This window comes from Tigriopus californicus, chromosome 2, assembly GCF_007210705.1.
Source record: "Tigriopus californicus strain San Diego chromosome 2, Tcal_SD_v2.1, whole genome shotgun sequence".
Lineage (NCBI taxonomy): Eukaryota > Metazoa > Arthropoda > Copepoda > Harpacticoida > Harpacticidae > Tigriopus > Tigriopus californicus.
The window spans coordinates 11,580,276-11,600,815 of NC_081441.1; positions in this window are offsets into that span (position 1 = coordinate 11,580,276).

Consider the following 20,540-nt stretch of genomic DNA (forward strand, 5'->3'; position numbering starts at 1 on the left):
TATTTGTCCGGGGTCTCCAAGAAGATCAGCAAATGTTTCATCTCCATCTTTGAATGAATGAACGTCTCAGGAACCATAAATGTTGTGGATTTTTGGGAAATACTTTTTATCGTTGTCTTTGACTGGGAATATCCAACATTTATTGCTCCTTTGGTATTCCCAGATTCCAGTTTGTGGCCGGAGAAATTGGGAAATTAGCTTCAGCTTTTTTTTGAGCTTATGGTTGGAGTGGCTCTTCCCATTCTTTTGAAAGGAAGGAAAGTGATAAAAGGGAAAAAGGAAAAGAGGCAGATTTTAAAGAGATTAGTAGGACCCCCTCCTTGGGCGGTAGCCATTTGTACATGCAGAAAATAAAGCTTCCTTATCGTTCAAGACGACTGACACGCTTTGTAACAACATAGTGAACTTCATTCAACATTCTCCCCCAAACTCGCTCAAAACTCATCTCTCAACGTTATTGGCCCATTTTTCATGACCAAGTTCTCGTTCTCAATAAAGAAGAGTAGTAGTAGCCCTTTATGACCTTCGTTAGCAACCGTGTTAGGGTCCTTTGTGTCATTTAGCTCTTCACTGGAAGTGATCTATGGCGGATTTAGTGAAAGAGAGGATCGGCTCGAGTTTTCTTGTGAATCGATCGGAGACCTGACATTTCAAGCCGGAATCTCTTTCGAGCTTCCAATGAACTCGAAGGTACTTTTTATCCCTTGACATGGCGATTTGCCTCAGGTCTGACGGTTCCCATTGGGAAGCTACCCTGTTATCAAAGGGATTGAGTTTCTTGGTGGCATTCAACGTGTGAGTTGGGAATATTTTATTCATTCTTCCTCAAACAAATGTGCTCTTCTTCATGCAAAAAATGGTTTGGTTGGAGTTGTTATCTCATGTCATCTTGACAACTGACTACATGATCCACCTCATGTCAAGATATAACACAATTGTTGTCGGACCTGCTCCAATATCCTTGATGACAACATCCAACATTCATCCAAGGAAGATGCCAAGAAGCGACAAGGCTGCGCATGTTACGGTTTTTTAGTATTGTAAAGCTCTCAAAGGGCCAGGTAGGCAACTTGATGAGGATCAAGATCCCGTCTCTAACACGTGATCTACTCATCTTGTGTTGTCGCTCTCTCTCTCTCCTGTTGGTCTATGCCACGCCTTATGAGTAAGCATTCCGAGTTTGAAACACCCACACTTAGGAGACAGACATACTCGTTTGGAGTTTTTATTAATGAATTTTATTCAAATTATTCCGTTCTAGACAGTTTAGTACACCCGGAACCACGTGGGGTCCCAATTGTTATTTTTTGGTGAGTTACGCTTTATGACCTTGGTGTCCAATCGGATCAAATTCCAAGCTGTCGGGCACCCTTGAGGTTTTGACATGGGAACCAAAGACGTTTTGGGTGGCCAGCCAGTCGCTATTCTGGGAAAGATTCTCGTTTGTGTAGAGTTATTGCTTCTCTTCCGACAAGCACTTCCCGAGAATCAATCAAAAAGTCTCCGGTACACGCAAAGTACAAGCGGGAGATGCTCTAAGAAGCTCAGACCAATTTGCATATCAATACTTCCATCCAAGCATATCCATCAAACCCATAGAGAGCGCTACAATAGAGGGACACTCTTTTCATCGCCTTGGCCGTACAGCAGCATCAAACCCATAGAGAGCGCTACAATAGAGGGACACTCTTTTCATTCTTGGCAAGCTGCTTTTCTCAGGACTTAAGAACTTCAACTCAATCAGTTTTATTGGCATAGGCCAGGGTTGCCAAACAATGGGGAAGTAGATTTTTTATACTTTGGCGTGGACGTGTTTTTAGGTCTGGTCTGAGACTTCGCGGTATATTGGGAGATGCTCGGAGCGGGGGATGATCACCTCAACACTCGGATGCCAAAAGGTTCACAGCGAGAACCTGTCATCGCTTTTCTACTCACCTTGAAAGGTATTATGAACCCTGCACCCATCACTAATTATGTCACAAATGAGAAAAGGCATTTGCCACGCGATTAAGACGGACGGGACGATGTGAAATGAATAATGAGAAAAAATACTTCTCAGGCTACATAATATGCTTGAGTTGAGCTTTAAGAATTTTTTTGCAGGTTAAGGAAAGTATTTGCTCTAGAACTATTCGAATATATCTAAATCAAATATAAACTTGTTTATATTTATTTTGTAAATATTATTTTTGGGACCAATGACGTAATTGTTAATGTAAGAGTTGTGAACATGATGTGATGGACTATTGGTCACAAGTCTATCAGAATTTAAAAAAATGATTTCATTTTCACAGAAATGTTCACTCTCTATTATCAAAGTAAAATCAGCAGCCGGTGGGAACAGTTACAAATATTGAAATAAAATGTCTTGAAATGTAAAACAAATATCTTGTGGTTCTTTTCTTGAAAAGCCTCAACAAAGGCATCCTAAGACCAAAGGTAATTCCAATCCAAAAAGTATCTGAGAGAATGTCCGTGGACACGAACTCAAAGCGACGAGAGATGACAAATTCCCAATGGGAAAGACGTATCCGAGCTTTTGTGTGACTGACACATGATTTGGATGCTTGTGCAGATCAATCCGAGCGCAATGGGCACAAGAAATGGGAATGACAAAACATCGCTGAGATTACAAATCGAATCGAGGTGTGGATTCGGAACCGACCGCATCCCACCTCTCGCTTTTGGTTCGCGTTTCCTTTCTCAAAAGCGCAAGAAAGACTCGTGGAGAATGAACTCGCCAATGAGGTGAAGAGCAACAGCGATCCTGGATTAATTAATAGCAATGCTCTGATGAGGTTTTGGCTATCATCGCCACCTCTCACGGATATATATCGCATAGCAGATAAATGGTAACCACACCAGGATGTGAATGTTTTTAAGCAGTCAAGGTCAGGGATCCATCCACGTTTCAATTGCACGTACTGAGGTTGGAGGAGCCCAGTTTCGACCCGAAATGAGTCCAATCACCTAATACCTAATGAATTTACAACTACCCAACAACATACATGCCAGATGAACATCTTTCAGGAAATGCAAACGGGATTGCCTTCTGTGTGAGTGCTCTACTAGGAATGCCCCCCCCCCGACTTCCACGTTGTTGTCATCAGTGAGAGTCACAACACCTTCACCGCAATCATTCCGAGTAATTACGCTGCCAAGAAGCTCAAAAATGGATAAGGAGCAGTGTCTCCTCAAAACTAATCACTCGGATAACGGATGCATATTCAGGGATTGTATTTCCTTCGGGAGAGATGAAATAAAATATACCAAGTGGCTGGGATGAATGAAAGAAAGAGCGAACCAAACCACCAATCCACCAACCAACGAGGTGCTGGAGGTAGATCAAAGATCCTGGAGCTCCTAAGATCGCCGTGCGAAGTGATTGAGAACGGCTGTGTCATTGGACAAAGTTCAGATCTGAGATCCAAGGAAGGCGAATAGAGCTCATCAGATTGAAAAATCCCTTTGCATACATCATACCCGCTCAAGATACTCGAGGTGGAGGATATATAAGTCAATCGTAAATATCAAGGATCTCAAGTATTTGTACATATACTAGGACAATGCATATAAGCCTGCATTATGACAGAGTTCAATGCATGTTATGGATCAACTGGTAAATGGTTTTTGATGGCTGGTTGGGTCCAAGTTAGTTCTGATTGAAATTCCCCCCAAAGTGTTTGTGGTGCACTATGTTTCTTTATTGCAACCGAGCGAAACCCATCAGTCCGACCGCTCCAGAGAACCCCGTTCATGAGATATGAGAATGTTTCAAGTCTGAGTGAGTCTCAATGAATTTTGATTATCGCCCTGAAAGTACCTCCTCGCCTCTCACATTTGACCAAGTTGGTCCTGAAGGGGGTTTTGGCGTGTACATGTTGGCCTGCAAACTGGATCAGTAGACTAAAACACCCTTGTTCTTGTCCAGGACAATTTGATGCAAGTACAAAGGAAGGTTTTTCGAACTTTGGCATTGAACGCCGATTTGGGTTGGCTGCTTGGTGCATGGTTTGAATCGCAAGTTTGCCTCTAGTCCTGCCAATTTGGCATCAATTCCACACAAATTCTTTTCTTGGGAGGCATTTTGTGTCCAATTCATAGATGTCCAATAAGTTACTGATTTTATGATGTAATGAAAATTGTGTCACATCTTTTTATATCCTTATAACTTGGTTTTCTGTTTGCAAAAGAAAAAAAATAACACACCTTGTGCTTTATCCTAGTATCTAGGGTTGCAAAACATCAGTGGTTTAAAAGTAGGATGCATCCACGTGATTTGTGGAACGCACGTCGAGTTCATCCACGAAGAAATGCAATAGTAAAAACAACCAGTTGGCACAATTCTCAAGTAGTAGAAGAGCAAATAAGGTAAATGGGGCGATAGGCATCTCGAGTACGTAAAAATGTCATTGTTTGCATTGAAAAACGAACGAGCCTTTGGTATGCTGCAACCATTATGAAGGATTTAGGTCACGTTGGGCACGCTCACTAAACAATCGTAAAAAAACATGCTTCGCAATAAAATCGGAGTCGAACTGAAGTAACAAAGTTCAATTTCTCAAGAATGGGTTGGTTCAAAATCCATTTAAGAACGACTTCATGTTCACTTAAGTAGTTTGAGTCAGTGATGCCACTTTATGATCAAGTCTCTAATTTTCAAAGCCCAATCAATGTAAGAGTGAAAATCGTATTGATCTCATCGGATGGATGACAAGAAAAGTAATAATCAGATTTTCAAAAACTATTTCTAATCATCGTTGAAAAACATTTTTCTTTCCTTGTCCTCGCGTTCGTGTCTTGCTTACATTCAAGTTATCTTACCATGACCAAGAACACCTTTTGGATACTTGAGCGAAAATGCATTCGCTTGGTTTCACACCCGGGCCAAATGTACGTATAATTCGATATTGGAGAGATTGGAGGAATCAAAATTCATCACATTAATCACTCCATTCGCCTTATGAGGCCTACATGTACAATCGGCAATTATCACATTGGGCTTGTTCGGAAACTAATTAAGATAATGAAGAAATATTAAAAAAAAAAGACTTGTAAATTTCATTCATTGCACGGCCATGTGATGTGCGCGTTTTACAAAACAATAATTACTAATACTGAGACAGGTTCATTAATCTCGATCCCCTATTCACCTCCGGCTAATGAACACACATTGGTTTTCAAATATGGTGTCATGTCCGTTCGGCTCATGTCGATAAGTAGATCTTCACCTTAGATCACTAGTGTTTTGGATTTAAATGCCAAACTCGGAGCAGGTTGCACTTTGGGGGACATGTGACATCATTTATTATGAACGATCAATTCCAGTTTCCGCATCATATTTATTGCACTTGGTTGCACTTGGATTTGTGGCCAGAGTAAATTAGGCAACCCTGTTCGGTATATCCGCTGCTTTAGTAATTTCTCTTCAGTCGACCAAGAATGGGATCGGGAAGGAAGAGGCCATTAAAATTGAATTAGATTACAAATTGATTCCTCTGTCTATTCTTTCACGGCTTGATTTTCTCACATGATTTTATTTATCAAGTGACTGAACGGATTTCAAGAGTCTTCCATCTCATCATGATAGCCTTACAAAGACACTCATTGTTACTGGAGGGCTGAAGAAGACCAATAAAGAGGGTCCCCCACTCACATTCTCGGGGTCAATGTATGGGAAAGAAAGAGCCTCTACTGAACTTCTCAGAGGCTCTTCCACCGTAGCAGAGCCATTTCCATTTGAATGTCTCTTTCTCGTCAATGATGGTCTGAGAGGGTCCCTCGTTCTAGGACAATGATTACACCTGATCTGTCATGGGAATGGCTGATTTGAATACTCATTCGCTCCATTAAGAGACTCGATGACGTAGCCGTAACCCAAGCTACTTTTTATTGAGAGGTTATCGATGACTTCGTCTGAACGTTCAATCCGTCTGGATCTTGACTGTGTTCAATAAATTTTTGTCAAGTTCAATCTATTGCGTTGGTACATTGTCATTGATAGTACTACCTATGAGTCTGTAATCATGGAGAAGGCCTGATGTTCCATGTATGAGTTAAGAAAAGCCTTCTCGAGCAGCAATGCATTCAAGATGAAGACAAGACAAAAGAAGCTCCTTTAGGGCCAGATCAAATCCTTTAAATTGTCTTATCATAGGTAGGGGGTTCTGAATGATCCCCTATACAAGATCGTGGCAATTACTCTCGAGATTGAAGGGATTGACACTGGAGCGCATTTCGGTGTTGTTGCTATCGTTGAAGCTCGATGAGACTTTGAAGGTCAAGAATGCCGAACCCGAGACTCGTGAAGTCGGAACTGTTTTGGGATGCCTTCCATTGAGTGGCCATAAATCTCAATTGAGATTCCAGTAATGACAGAAAGAAGATCAAGATCTGATAGCTAAGAACACATCGGATTGGGGTAGTCAAATGGGGCGGGTCGAGGAAGTTGTTACCCTTAAGTTCAACCTCTCGACATTTCTTGGTTTCCCCGACGCTTCATTACATTCACCGTTGTTGATAGAGTATTACCAAAGAGGCAAGTTCCATTAGAATAATTATAGTGTCTGTCGGGTGCTGTTACGGAAAACAAATGCATCGTAACCGAAAGGGGACGGCGTGTCGAATACAGACGAATGATAATTATGATACGCTAACAATTATTATGGATCTCCAACCGATGCAAAATTGAGCTTATTATTAGTTGGCTGGAGCAGATGCCATTGATGGATTGGTCGAAAGCGAACGTACAAGGCAATGCCAATTCTTCTACTATCTCAAGCTCAAACCTCCAAAACCTTTAGAACTCGGCCCAGACGACGCTTGGGCAGCAAGATGGGAAGAAACCAAGTATTTGCATTTTCAACAAACGATAAAAGTAACACGGAACTGGGAGGTTAAATGCCCATTAGAATCCATTCAAAGTGTTTTCGGGATTTGCATAGCAAAATCCCCACGACCATAAAATTGACCCGTTCCCCTAAAATGGCCGTCTCGTGTTCGATATTGGTCGCAAAACGTCTTCAAACTCCTTTTTTGTGGCACCTCATTGTCAAGCGTACACGCTGATTCTGTCCAATCTTTTGGGTAGACTGTTCTTCATTTTACTAGGCTTAGAATAGGCCTGACCTTGGTGACCTATGCAGATGTTATCTCGCACATTCTCGTAGGTGCTGTATCTATCTCCATGTCCTGGTTACGCTTAAATAAGTTCAAAATTAGGAATCAAGATCAACAATGTGGGTATTGGACATGCTTTGGAAGTGAATCACGCTCACTATTCTGAGGCAACGGCTTTGGTTGCCAAATGAAAACACTTGATAAGAACAGAGGTTTGGGGATCCTCATTTTATTACCTCAACAATAAGCGAGTAAGCGAACTGTTTAATTCCCTTCAGGAAAACGAAGGGTGACCAATCTGATGCTTTTGAGCAATTAATGGGACCAATCTGCCAATTCTACTGTGCTGATCCTCAAGTCAATGAGTTAATGCAGATCCATGAAAGTACTAAAGTGATCAATCCGCATCCGACGCCAATTTTCAGATCATTATATCCGAGTTTGATCCCTGATTGACATTTTTGGATTAGGTCTAATAGCAACTTCTAACCCAAAACAACAAACATTGATCATACAGTTCATGACTGGTTTGCAATCTGCATGGGGAATGTAGACTGGTCACATACCGCCTTGTTATTAAAGCGAATTGGTGTAGACATTGCTAAAGATGTTTCTATGTCTACATAGCTTGTGTTACATGGATTATTTTGGAAGAAGGAGAAATAAATTCAAAACTTCGAGGGTGATGGGATCTGACAATGGTGCGTTTTGGGTGAGGAATGGCAGTTTGATCTTGATTCAATCAGGATTTCCTTTGTTCGCTCAAAAAGATGCGGATCTACAGCCAAAATTTACTTGCTTGAGGTTTGTGTCTCACCTCTCGTAAATGCACAGCTTTGGCAATTGTTTCACAAAAGCGCTCGTCTGCCGTTTTTGGTTTCGTTTTTCAAATACATACATATTAGAATTCCACAAATACATCTTTTTACTAAGAAAATAAATAAGATGAAAAGAGAGCGCATGAACCTAGCTAAAATACTAATATCAAGGATAGAGCAAATAGTTCGCAATATGAAAGATAGCAAATTCAAAGAGGTAGACGTAATTAAGCCGATCGAATGGTTCAGATATTCGCCATCAAGATTAGATCAAATATCGTGAGCTATATCTACAAATCAAAATTGCTTTTGGTGCCAACTCATAAATCAAACATTTGCATGAGGTAGGGACGCAAATTCGAACTTTAACGACCTAAAAGGCTCACTTTAGTTCGATTGAAAGAGCCATTAGGTCATCTATCATCCTAAAAGTGTTTTAAGAAAAGGTTTAGATGTGAATGTTTTGACCATTGATCAGAAATTACAATGGCAAGAAGTAAAAAGGCACAAAATCGGGTTTTATATGAAAACTTGACAAAGCCGCCTTAGACGGAAACTAGTCAGGTCTACAAGTCTACAAACATTTTGGCAATGGGCCTCATTGTATAACCGGATCTCTACAAGTTAAAGTCCTCCCCAATCAAGTGAGTAACAACCTCAAAGTCTAGGTCACGTCGTCAAACTTTCCCATAACCTTTCCCATACCGGTGCTTAATTCTAGGGTATGAAAATACGTCGATGCCAAAGAATCGTCCATATGTTTTTTTTATCCCAAGGCAGAGCGGAAGATCTGGTCAGTCCAGAGACTTCAAATGGTGCGTGGTTTTATCATAGGTTTCCCACCTTTGGTTCGTAAAGCCCTGTAGGTCATGGATATTGGTCGAACTTGGCCTCTCTCAAACCTTATAAAAATCCAGATCAAGACATTTTCAGCTCATCATTCGTACTTTTTGTGAGCTCGAGGTTTTTTTCTGCCAATTCAAAAAGTCTCTTTTCTTATCACCCTCCCAATTTAGAGTGAGATCAGAGACGAGAGACTCAAGTCTGTTCGTACACATCGGATGATGACCTTTGACATGTACATCTTTCAAGCACCATATCGCACAAACACGCACACACATATTTATAGGAGAATCTCGTACTGACAACGTCATAATATAATGCTTAGGAAGGAGTTTTTCCTTCTTAATGAGCCGAATCAAAATGTTTGCGACTCATGTTGGTACAAGGTCGCGAGTTGGCTCCAAGTATGATGAACGAACGAAAAAACTTGGCTCGGTCGGTGGTGTCACTATTTTATGAAAGTGCTCAACCCTATTCCTGTAATTACAACCACTCCAAAGGTAGCTGTTCATTCGTTCAAAGGATTTTCAGAGCAAATAACAATTAGACAAACTGTGTGTGACAAATTTGTCAAAAGAGATCGCGAGCGGCAGGCTTTCGTAGAAATTGTTCTAGAACAATCAAAAGAGGGGTATTGCAAGGATCTCCGATCAGACCATTTGTTCCTGAAGGGATGTGGGTAATATGTCGACGAGACCATGTTTGAGGTTCGATAAGGATGAAACAATGTGGGATATTTTAATTGCTCCCCTTATTATGCTGGGAAGTTCTGCCAATTATTTTTTTACGAAGTAATAAACATGAACCAGGATAAGAAAAGACGCGTGGACGACAAAAAAGCAATCCTGAAAATTCCAATTGTAGAGCTTAGGTCGACAGTGCATGTTGAGGGTGGGAAATATGCCAACTTTTACAGTACATTTTTTGGTCACAAGGACAGCTGTTAGCCTCAAAGGATGAAAGGATCAATAAACGTCAAATAAAGTGAACCTGTAATTTCACTACAGAAATACTGCTGTTTTGTTTCGGACTAATCAGCTCTTCATGTTTCATCTCTCTATGATTTGCTCCTCAAATGAAACGCTCTAGTGCCCTCTTTGCGAGGAACTTCGATTTAACAAGAAGGATACTCAGACTTGTCATAATCAAATTTAATGAATAATACACTTGTTCGTGTACTCTTAAATCTTCTTTCCAATTCAGCACATTCCATAGCAAAGAGCCTAGAGAGCTGGTTCATATTTTCTGCACTCCTTGTTTATCCGCTTCAAAGAAATCATGATTGATGGCATACCTCGAGATCCCAGTAGTTCAATTTGAGCACCCAATACCGTCATTAATTTCAATGAGGACAGAAAATCCTAATGTCATCATGTCTCAAGATATCTTGCGCAAAGTGAAAGTGTGAACACCAAAGATCGGAACGGCTTCCCTCTCGTTCAGTCGCTTTTGATCTCCTCATGTCCTACGACTCTACTTCGTATAAGTGGGATGGATACCACAGTGCAATGAATAATGGCCTTACTAGGTACGGTACAATCTTACGGTTGTTCAGTAATACAAAAAAAGAGATATGGAAGGACTACGGTGAGTAGAAAAATAAACAAGAGGCCATTCAAGAATTCAAAAGAAAGGAAATGATGAGCAATTGCACCATGACTTTTTTTCGCAAATCCTGCTGTCGTAGGGTGTCGAGAGAAAATTCAAACCATCGGTTGGGGTAAAGAAATAAACCATGAGAATTGCAATTCAAATGCGTTTGATTGTGCATTGCCACTTGATCGAGTTATCATAACCAGACTTGGGGAGAATTGATTCCTTCATTTTGGCAAGCATTGCTCGTCGTAATATTCAGACTTTTGATGACTTTTAACGCACTAGGATTTATTTATTTGAAGCATTACTAATACGGTTTTGTAAGATATGTTTGTCATTTTTTACTGATTTGTTTAATAATGTTCATAGTAATCTTTGAAGTAAGCAACGACATATTCTAATCAACAACCTTAACTGGCCAGACTGCTTGCCAAACTGGTTTTCATATTTCTCCACATGTCTGGTTCTCAGATGTCGATGAAATTTTTGTGCAATTCGATATGTGAGACCATGTAAACTGAAAACTGGTTGTCAGATGATAATGATGCTGCTGCGCTTACTGTACATACTCCGCGATCCTGCCGTCCCAATTAAGTCAATTTGGATGTGCAGGGAGTACGAGTTTTCCAACCAGACGTGACAATGCGATTAAACGATCCTCTCCTGTTGGTTGGTTCGCTTCAGATGCTCTTTCTCTCAGCCCATTATGGAAACGGAACGAGACTGAGGAACATCTTCTTTGGCATGCCTCAAGGTCAGTTCGGTGTTTACCGATTCATAGTTTCATTTATGGTTTCGTGATACTTAGAGGACTGTTCGAAGAGAGATGCGGTATGTGGTCTATTTCGTTGAAGATAATGCGATGCTTGGTATGGTATAGAAGTTAGGGCATTTTAGTTTGCAGGTCAATTATTATTAATGTGCTAACATCAATCATGTTCATTAGCGTCCACAATTAATTCTTTGCTTTAATGGATGCTTCTGACCCATATAATGGGGTAAAAATAATTGACCGGCAATCTTTGTGGACAATGTGGAAACGTAATCCTATTTATGGAAAGGTTTTTACTTATGGATACCCATTCCAAAAAGTCTTGACAATATAATTGTGTCGCAAACGCTGATTCCATCCGTCCCTCAAATGCAATGCTAAACACAATTTCTTGACGCCCTTAATATAGACCTCTACTTCTCCAATGGAGTGAGGATTGAATGCAAATTGGCACGGGACGCATTATTACGACCTCAGGAAAAACGTTTTCAGAGCTCATGAGCAATTAAAAACCTAAACTGTCTCTCCCGAGTTGTGAATCACTTCCTTGAAAAGGACTGACTCCTCCTCATGCAGCGCCTGCAACCAAAAAAAGACTGCCAGATTTCCTTCCTCACTCCAAATTGTTTCTGATGTCCGGATAATTCCTGGATTCCAATTCCCCGCAGGCCGTGATGTGAAAGAAATTGAGGTGATTTGAATTTGACCGCATATTGTTATTGTCGGTTCGGAGATCGAATCAAAATGGTGAACGTGGTGACTGAGATCGTCTAAACGTGCCGACTCTTTGAACGATTAAAACCTAATAAACCTGTCATGCATTGACCACCAAGTTTGAGACACAAAAAATCAAGACAATCGCAATTGGGAGAAAACAACTTTGCCAAGGCGGTTATCTGATCGGGAATTGTATTACAATCGCTGACACGCCCCTCGTAACAAGGTGTGACAATCCGACAAACTTTCCCATTCAGCGTTCTCACGTGCACATCACAACAACAATTCATCGGCATTTTTTTGCAAAGGAAAACCCCTCTCTGGAAACTTGAGAACGAAAACAGAAATGCCTTGGGAGAAAAAACAAGTCTTTTATATGGAAGTTCCCCGTGCTAAGGTCGAAAGGTGCCAGGACTTTTAGTTTTATGTTAATGAATAAAAAACGTGTTATGGTCAATTAAATACCCATTCATTCAAGCTCGAAGCGCGTCAAGTACAACCAATTTTTGGCAGATAATCCTGCGTCATCACTTCACTTCAGGCCCAAATGGCAGCAAGCGCATGGATTAATTGTACTTTTTTTGCTGAAATGCTTGTTTCATGGCATTTGATCCAAGAAGGTTTTTTATTGCTTCATTGAGTCCAACAAATGTTAAGACGCTCCAAAGACCAAAGAGGCAAGATAAGCTTGTTCACCCTTTTTCCACGTTGAATATAAACCATGAACGAACTTGGCATTTATTCTGAGAAAGAAAACGCCAAAAATCCCTTTGAAACAGTGAATCCAATTTTTCATGTGGTAGATAGGATGATTCTTCACCCCAAGATCTAGAGGGTCAATCGTCGGTTCATTCAAGCTAAGCTGCACAATAGGGCATTCGTTTGAGGGCATGTTTCCGAGAAAATCCGATTATACGCTCCAGTATCGATCAGCCAGGTGGTAATCAAGGCATCGGATTTGAGGCAAATATTGCCCCCCGAATGTGCAGAAAACTGCAATTACATTTTGGTCACGCTTGGCCACTTCCTGGGACGATTCATTCACTGCACATAATCCATCACGTTCGCCAAGATGTCAATTTTGACCGAATATTTCCATGAGGCCTGGAATGCCGAGACGAACGTCAATGTATGTGCGTTCGAAGGCTGGGCCAAATTAAAAGGGCCTGTCTCGATCACTTCTGAACGGTAAAAAAAAAATAAGAAAAACAACGCATTTGCAATATATTTTCCGCTACCCAATTTGGCGTATCAAATAAGATGTGTCCTATTTGCGAAAAAGATCGAATTGGCTTTTTAACTACTCAAATTTGGCCGAAATGAGGTATGTATGTGCCTGGTACCACAAATTGATAGTTAGATATGGGGGAAAACACTATTTGTAGCAACGTTTGCAATCGTAGGGGATACTATCAAATTACTGATGGAACCGATTATTTCTGCAAACTCCGTTGAAACTTGTAAATCCCTGGTGTAGCTGGATTACTATGTGCATGGTGTGCAAAACGTTAATTGTCCCTGAATATTGTCTTTTCGCGCTTGGATTTACGAGCAAATATTTACAGCACTTCAATATGGAGGCTGTGGATTTGCCAATGGCCTACCTGTCTTTTTTGATATATTTCTGATCCGGAATGCCGTCTTCGTCCACCCGTGAAGCACTTTGAGCTTTCTCCTTTTCTCTAATGTTGGTCACCTCTTCCAAAAAGTCATGGTAACCAACTCCGGCGCCCAAGAGAAAACGACGGAAGTTTTGAATCTTGATCTGTTCTTCCGGTTTCAAAAACCGCGCACTGGATTTAGACCGAAAAAACTCAAAGTTCCTTCGTTGCCTCAACTTTGATGCTCCCTTGGGTTGAGCGTGTAAGTAATTTTGATTTTCGTCGCTTTCGCAATCGGGTTTGCAACGAGTTCGATGACTTTTGGTTCGCACCACATTCCTTGAACCACACTCTTGGCAATCGAACTCGCGCTCACTGCTACTTCTTTGGGCATCACTTTGGGGTTCAGATTCGGATTTCTGGTTGGATTGGGCCGCCAACATGGCTCGGAGACGTTCATCGCTTTCAAAAATGAGCCGATGAATGTCAAAGGCCGAATCCGGAATTCCCACTCTGGAGAGTCTTTCGGAGCTACTACTGGCCTTGCTGCCATGATGGAAGCTCTGGCTTTTCTTGATCTCATTGACCCTGGATTTCAAAGCCTGATACGGGCTCTTGGCACTGGAATGACTTTTGGATCGTCCAAGCACGTCAGGACTTGCTCTTTGTGGGTAAAGAAAGGAGTCTCTTCCGACAGAGTCCGAGTTTCCATGGACTTCCGAAACCTTTCGTTGTTGAGATGGTGGGATTCGGAATTCATCGATGAATGAAAATCGTGGGTGTGTGGTTGAATGAACAGGAACAATGTCCTCCTCGAATTCAACTCGATTGGGTTCGCCTTCCACTAATTTTGACCCACGACCTGGCTTTTGAGGCCTTCGTGGAAGACAGCTTTTGTCCATGAACGCCCCCCTTTCTTGATGGAAGCCCATGGGTTCTGTGGCAAAATAACGATTGGGACTGGAATCAAGCCTTGGGTATCGACTAGGACTTCGCTCTTGCGGCGGGTACTGACTAGGATTGGCGGTGTAGTAACGATGAGGACTAATATCATCGCCCCGATATCGGGTCCGAATGGGACTGACGCTCTCCACTCGACGTTTCACTATCACTGGCCTTTGGTGGGAAAACCTTTGGGCAAAGCTGGGCCTGGCCTCCAAATGGTAGGTCTCGTGTCGTCTCAGACGTCTCGGAGGCCCCAGAAGGACTTCATGATGGGGGATTCGAGTCTTGGACCTGGGAATGGCCATGGGACTACCTTCATAAGCGAAATGTCTTCTCGAAGGAGACGCCGAGCGGGTTGGATATTGCAGACTGAACGGAGGGTGTTCCGGAGCCGGTTGAGGGTAGAACTCGTAAGGTCCATATTGACCAGGCCCATGCCACCCAAAGGCACCTCCCCCCGCCCTGGCCTCGGGTTGCACTTTCACATTGGTGGGATATCGAGCTCGCGATCGCCCGGTTCGATAAGCCCCAATCCGAGGGGTTATGGGTGGGGTCGCCGGGTCATCAAAATACCTGCCCCGCATCATCTCGAATGCTTCATTACTGAGTTGACCCAGTCATGACCCTAAAACGGACCCAATTCAGAGACAAACCACGAACACAATGACCAGATTTGACGGTTCAATTTACCTTTCACACCGAGATCTTTTCACTCCCAACACCTACTGGCAACTGCATTCCCTCCCGAGGGAAAGGTATCCCCGGCATCCATGACAGGAAGAAAAAAATACTTCAATAAGGCCTGCCATGGGTGTACATACTACAATGGTTACACACGAGGACTCAAAATCTGTTCTATCCTCTCGATACTCCGTCATCGCACGGTTGAAACGAGGGTAGACGGAAGGTTGGTTGGTTGGTTGGATGGATGAATGACGCCGCGGAAAGCGTTTGAATCTCTATGTTCGATGCTGATGCCGGGTCACTTTCTGTTTCGCGTTGCAGATCTTGTCACAGACAATCGGAACAAGCGGGCCTCCTAAAAGCAACTTTCAGACAAGGATCAAGATCAATGTTTCAAGCTCCACGCCAGACACAGATAGGGATTCGAGACGCCCAGATGGGCGCACTAAATCACAAGTACGAATTGTTAATAAAAAAGGGGGTTAATTCAACAGGAAGCGATTGAACCTCAATCGCCGTTCACAGGATTGCCCAACAGATGGATGAACGATCCTCAATGGGAGGAAAGAGAGTATTCCCTAGGAACCACGGGGGTTAAATGGAATTATTTAAAGGTAGCAAATGGAACCGACTTGTTTGGCCAGAAGACCCATTTTCTCGCAGCCTGGCCAAATGATCAAGTTCGAAAAAGTGCAGTTTCATTCATCGGATAATTACCAATCAGAGTTACTCTCCGACGGGAGACAAGATCCATTATTCATATGTCGGGGTAAATCCTACGTCCTGTTAAAGTATAAAACAGAGGTCCTCAATGTTTCGTTCGAAGCGTGCCCACGTGATTGTGGCAAGTCCTCAAAATATTCAAAACCAAGGCGATCTCTTCATGATTTTCTAGTTGTCATTCAGGCGCCCAGGAAATAAGACAGCTGGAAGACATACAGGAAGGAATCCTTTTTCAATATTTAGATGATCGCTTTTTGACAAATGCACTCCTAACATTGTTTGTCTCCCTTTTTGTTTTACTAACGCATACGCATAAGATTTGAACCAATTTGGCAAGTACTTTCTATCAATAATACTCAGTTATTAATTTCTATCGAGCAAGACCCGATTATGGTTTAAAAATCAAAACTACAAATAAACAGTATTCGCCTAATTCAAGAAATCGTCTTTCAAATGATTGATTACCTTGGGAAATCAATACCCAGGATGATTGCAAGAAGTACCTTTTCGCCTTGAGAAACAGTTATATCAATTGGCCTTTTCAGTATTGAAATGCATTGACTCATTCATTGCTTCCATCAAATATAAAGATAACATATATATGAACTTTCTTTACCAGAAAGCCGATAAGTGGTACTGAATACAAATGAGACCTTTTCTCCCTCATCTAGTATTGCCATAAATACTTCTTCAATTTAAAAAAAGAACACGGGTATTTCCCTTCATAGACTCATTAAAAGCTTGATCTCAATAACTGATTTGTCCAGTCCAAGGCCTAATATACTATAACACTCGTGGATCCATAACCCCATTTTTGCAAGCTTACTGAACTTTGCTCTTAGTCGGAAACACTTACATATTTCGTGACTCCCAAGATACAATCAGTTCATCTAGTTTTCCTCACTCCTCGACCCGACCTAATGGATTTTATCCGTTGATCCAAGTTCTTTAGGCCTCTCTGGCCAGATTGGACCTCGTGGATGACCGTGATAATGTCATGGCAACGACAATAACCATCGAGACGAAAACGACGACGACGAGAAGGACTTATGAAGTCGTGGAGGGGTCGTGATAAATTTCGCATGATGTATCCAACTGAGCATTCAAATTTGGTCGATCCTCCTCTTGTATTCGTCATGGCTTCCTTGGTTCTTCCCCACAACGAAAAAAAAACCTTGAGTTATCCTATCATTAGTAAGAGCTTGTGGACAGTTGGTCAACAATTTTAATTGGTTTGTTCAACCAAAAAAATGTCCACTTAACTACACGATTTAGAGGTGAAGAAACAACGATAGTTGGAACAAATATACATTATGGTACAGATCAATTACATCTTTTTGGTACAAAGGTCTAATCAATCACAATCATTTTTTTCTGGATATTTCTTCTGGACTTCCATACTGTTGCCAATTGGGAAATTTAAGATAATAATAACGCTAGAAAGTACAATCATAATGTTGATTAGATGAAATAAAGCGGTGAATTTTGCATATCAGAGCTTTGCATTTACCTTATTTTTCTCAAGCAATGATTTCAACTTGGCATCTCAAATGAAACACATATGCAAAATCGTATATCTCAAACCGTCTATTGCAAACTAAATAGTAGCATTTCTTTTGAAAAATATTTCAATTCGATCACTCTGCTTGGGTCAATTTTTCTATTTGAATTTTAAGCTCTTGTTTTCAAACCCAATTGTTGTCGCAGGAAGGAGAAATTGGCATTGTTATCTTCATAACCATTTCCGCCTGTGATACAATGGATTTAGTTTCTAAATGATTTCTTGATGTTTGAAATCTCATGACAAAAACGAAAATTAGCCCCTCCTCGTTGTTTGATGATTGCATTTGACCACAGGAACGAGAATTCCAGTCCGTCCTTTTTACTGAGGAACGACTAAAGCTCTGATATTATTTAAACCATTACTTTGTCTTTATCACAAAAACTAAAGTTCGCCATTTCCATCTGTTTCATATTGTTGTTAGAAAAGCTGTTTGAGATCCGGTCAAGATATTTCATATCAGAGACTTTTTCGGTCTTGAATTTCAGAATGGCATGGCCATGAATAGAGCTTGCGATTTCAGGGATCGTTCTATATAAGGTTAAGATGGACAAAATTGAAGTGGAAGGCAAATGGATGACCAAGTAGCACAGATGCAATCTCAGTGTTCAATGACTTCATGCAGAAGAGCGGATTATACGAAGAGAGAGTTAGAATGTATCGTACCCAAGTTACGTAGAGTGCCCTATTTCTCTTGAATGAAATGTTCAATGCAGGACAACTGACTGGACATTCTACATATACTTGATGTAAAAAGTATCTAAATAATTATTTTTGGCAGAGCTGCTGTTTTCCTTTTCTTTGCTTCGTTAGTATCAGTTCAAATGTCGAATTCAGAGGAAAATGGACATTCAAACAATTATGCTTGATTTTTTTTTTCTCCACATAGAATTCCACATACCACATTCCAAGTCTTATTCTCGAGAACCAAATTTAACGCCTGAGCGAGTTTTTCACTTTTTCTAAATCAAATTGGCGATCGTCAGCAACGATTCTATTCCGACCAGGCTTCACAAAAAGCTGAACAAACCTAGGATTAAGGGATGATTAATCCTAAGGGAGGGTTTAGGTGATTCCATTATCCTCTTACCGCCGGCGGCAAAAAACGTGGCAGGGCCGTTTGGGCTGTCTTGGGCGGCTGGGACTAAGTGGGCCCGTTACTACTTTTTTTGGCTTTTTTCAGCACTCCAATGCCTGGATCATGAATATTCTTCTGGCTAGCTGCGGTACCGTATTGGTTGAGCATCCGCTTTCCAATTAGCGAATCCTAGGTTGAACCCAGGCTAGCCGAGTCTTAGCCTACTTTGCAGTATTTAAAGTACAGCACAAGTTGCTGCCTTAACATCTTAAATGGGCGAACTTGCGGCCATTCCCGAGGGTGAGGTAATAATTAATGTTGGCTGTGACGACGAAGCGGGAATGCCCCTTAGTTGGGACACCCATCATCAGATGGCAGGCCAAGCGAAAGCTGTCCTCTGACTACGAACAAATAAGCATCTTGAATCAAAATATTGACATAGGCACTCATTTCTAGGGCAACAGTAACGAAAAACAGTAATTTGTTCCTTTATTCGAATGAGGAACTGTAATCCCATTACATTTTGAAATAATATAATTGTAACGAACCAACAACCCCTAAAATTACTCATTACTCGTTCTTTTTTTACACGCTCCAGAATGCCATTCATTCAATTTTTCGTTTCCCTCTTGAGAAGTGAGGAAACTTGAAGCTTTTAGGCAATTTTAGCAGAATTCTTTTTTTTTTCATAGCTTATATCCTGAGAAGGGAAAATCAGGGCTGAAAATTTTGCTTGCTTTTAACAACATTGAATGTACCTGTAGTTTACAATCTTGTTTATTTGCACTGCTTTATAGTTTGTATCTTCTCATTCAAATTTTGAGAGTTTAAAAGACCTGATTCAGAGCCAAGTCTTCCTTTGGCTTGAGTATTTTGTACTAAATTTCCCAGTTCTGCCCATTTCCATGGCTTAAGACACTGGTTTCTTACAGGGAGGCTGTATAAGCTGGATCATTTCTTAAACTTCCCATGACTTTTTGTGGCATTGTTGCAAATTTTCAAACATCATTAGTCAAGACAAGGAAAACATTTCCGGTTGAGATGGTAAATATGTAAATAACATTTTACTCATGAAAAAGGTAAAGCATTGAATATTAATACTTGGTAAGTATTTTAAGAGAAGATAAATATTTGGAAGAAATTTTCAGTATTTTAATTGAATGCTTTTGGAGGTTATCCTTTCTGAAACGTTTTCGAAGACCGTTTCAAATAGCAGCGAAAAAATAAAACGGAAGTCAACAAGGTCGTTTTCTTAGCGATGATTTTTTCAAATGAAATCGATTTTGTTAGGTAACCTTATTTAGCCTTTTACCTCCCTAAATTTCATATTTCTAAATGATATCAGGCATCTTATCCTCATAAGATTGATGCCGTTTAGACATGAAGTAGTTTAAATTGTGAAAGGAGATGATTGTACCATTATTACTTTCCATTGGCTTGGCAACATCTTGCCAAAAGAGCAGGGCTAAGAATGGGAATAATGCAGTGCTAAGCAAATAAACAATGCTAAAGCTTATTAGCATAACATGTTGGCATTTTTTTTCAAAGTTAAGGACCGTTTTACAGAAAACATTACTGACAAAGAAATTATGATCTTGATGAGGCAAAAATCTGATATATTGGTCATCTGAATTTTTGAAAAAGTAGTTGCAACAAGAAACGCCATTACATTTTGTGGCAATTTATGGTTGTGTAACAAATTACTCTTTTTGGCCAAAGTAATTGTAAGTGTAATCCGTTCCTTTTACTTAGGAACGATTAACGCTCTGCTCATTTCATTAAAAATTAACAATTACTTGCCCGACAACCAAATATCTTCATTTCAAGTTGATTGTCTGTGGCTCGTACTATCTCGAGCGGCAAAACTCAATTCTATTATGTAACCTGAGCCACCAGAGCCCAGTTTTTTAAAGCCAAGGAGTGAATCTTAAGTCGAGAAAACGTCGTACTCGGTCGTACTATACTGCAGAGTTGGATCTTTTCTCGGTCTAAGATTCACTCCTTGGCTTACAGAATTGAGCCCAGCTTTTTAAAGCCAAGGAATGAATCTTAGATCGAGAATAGCTATTTATACAATAGCGGG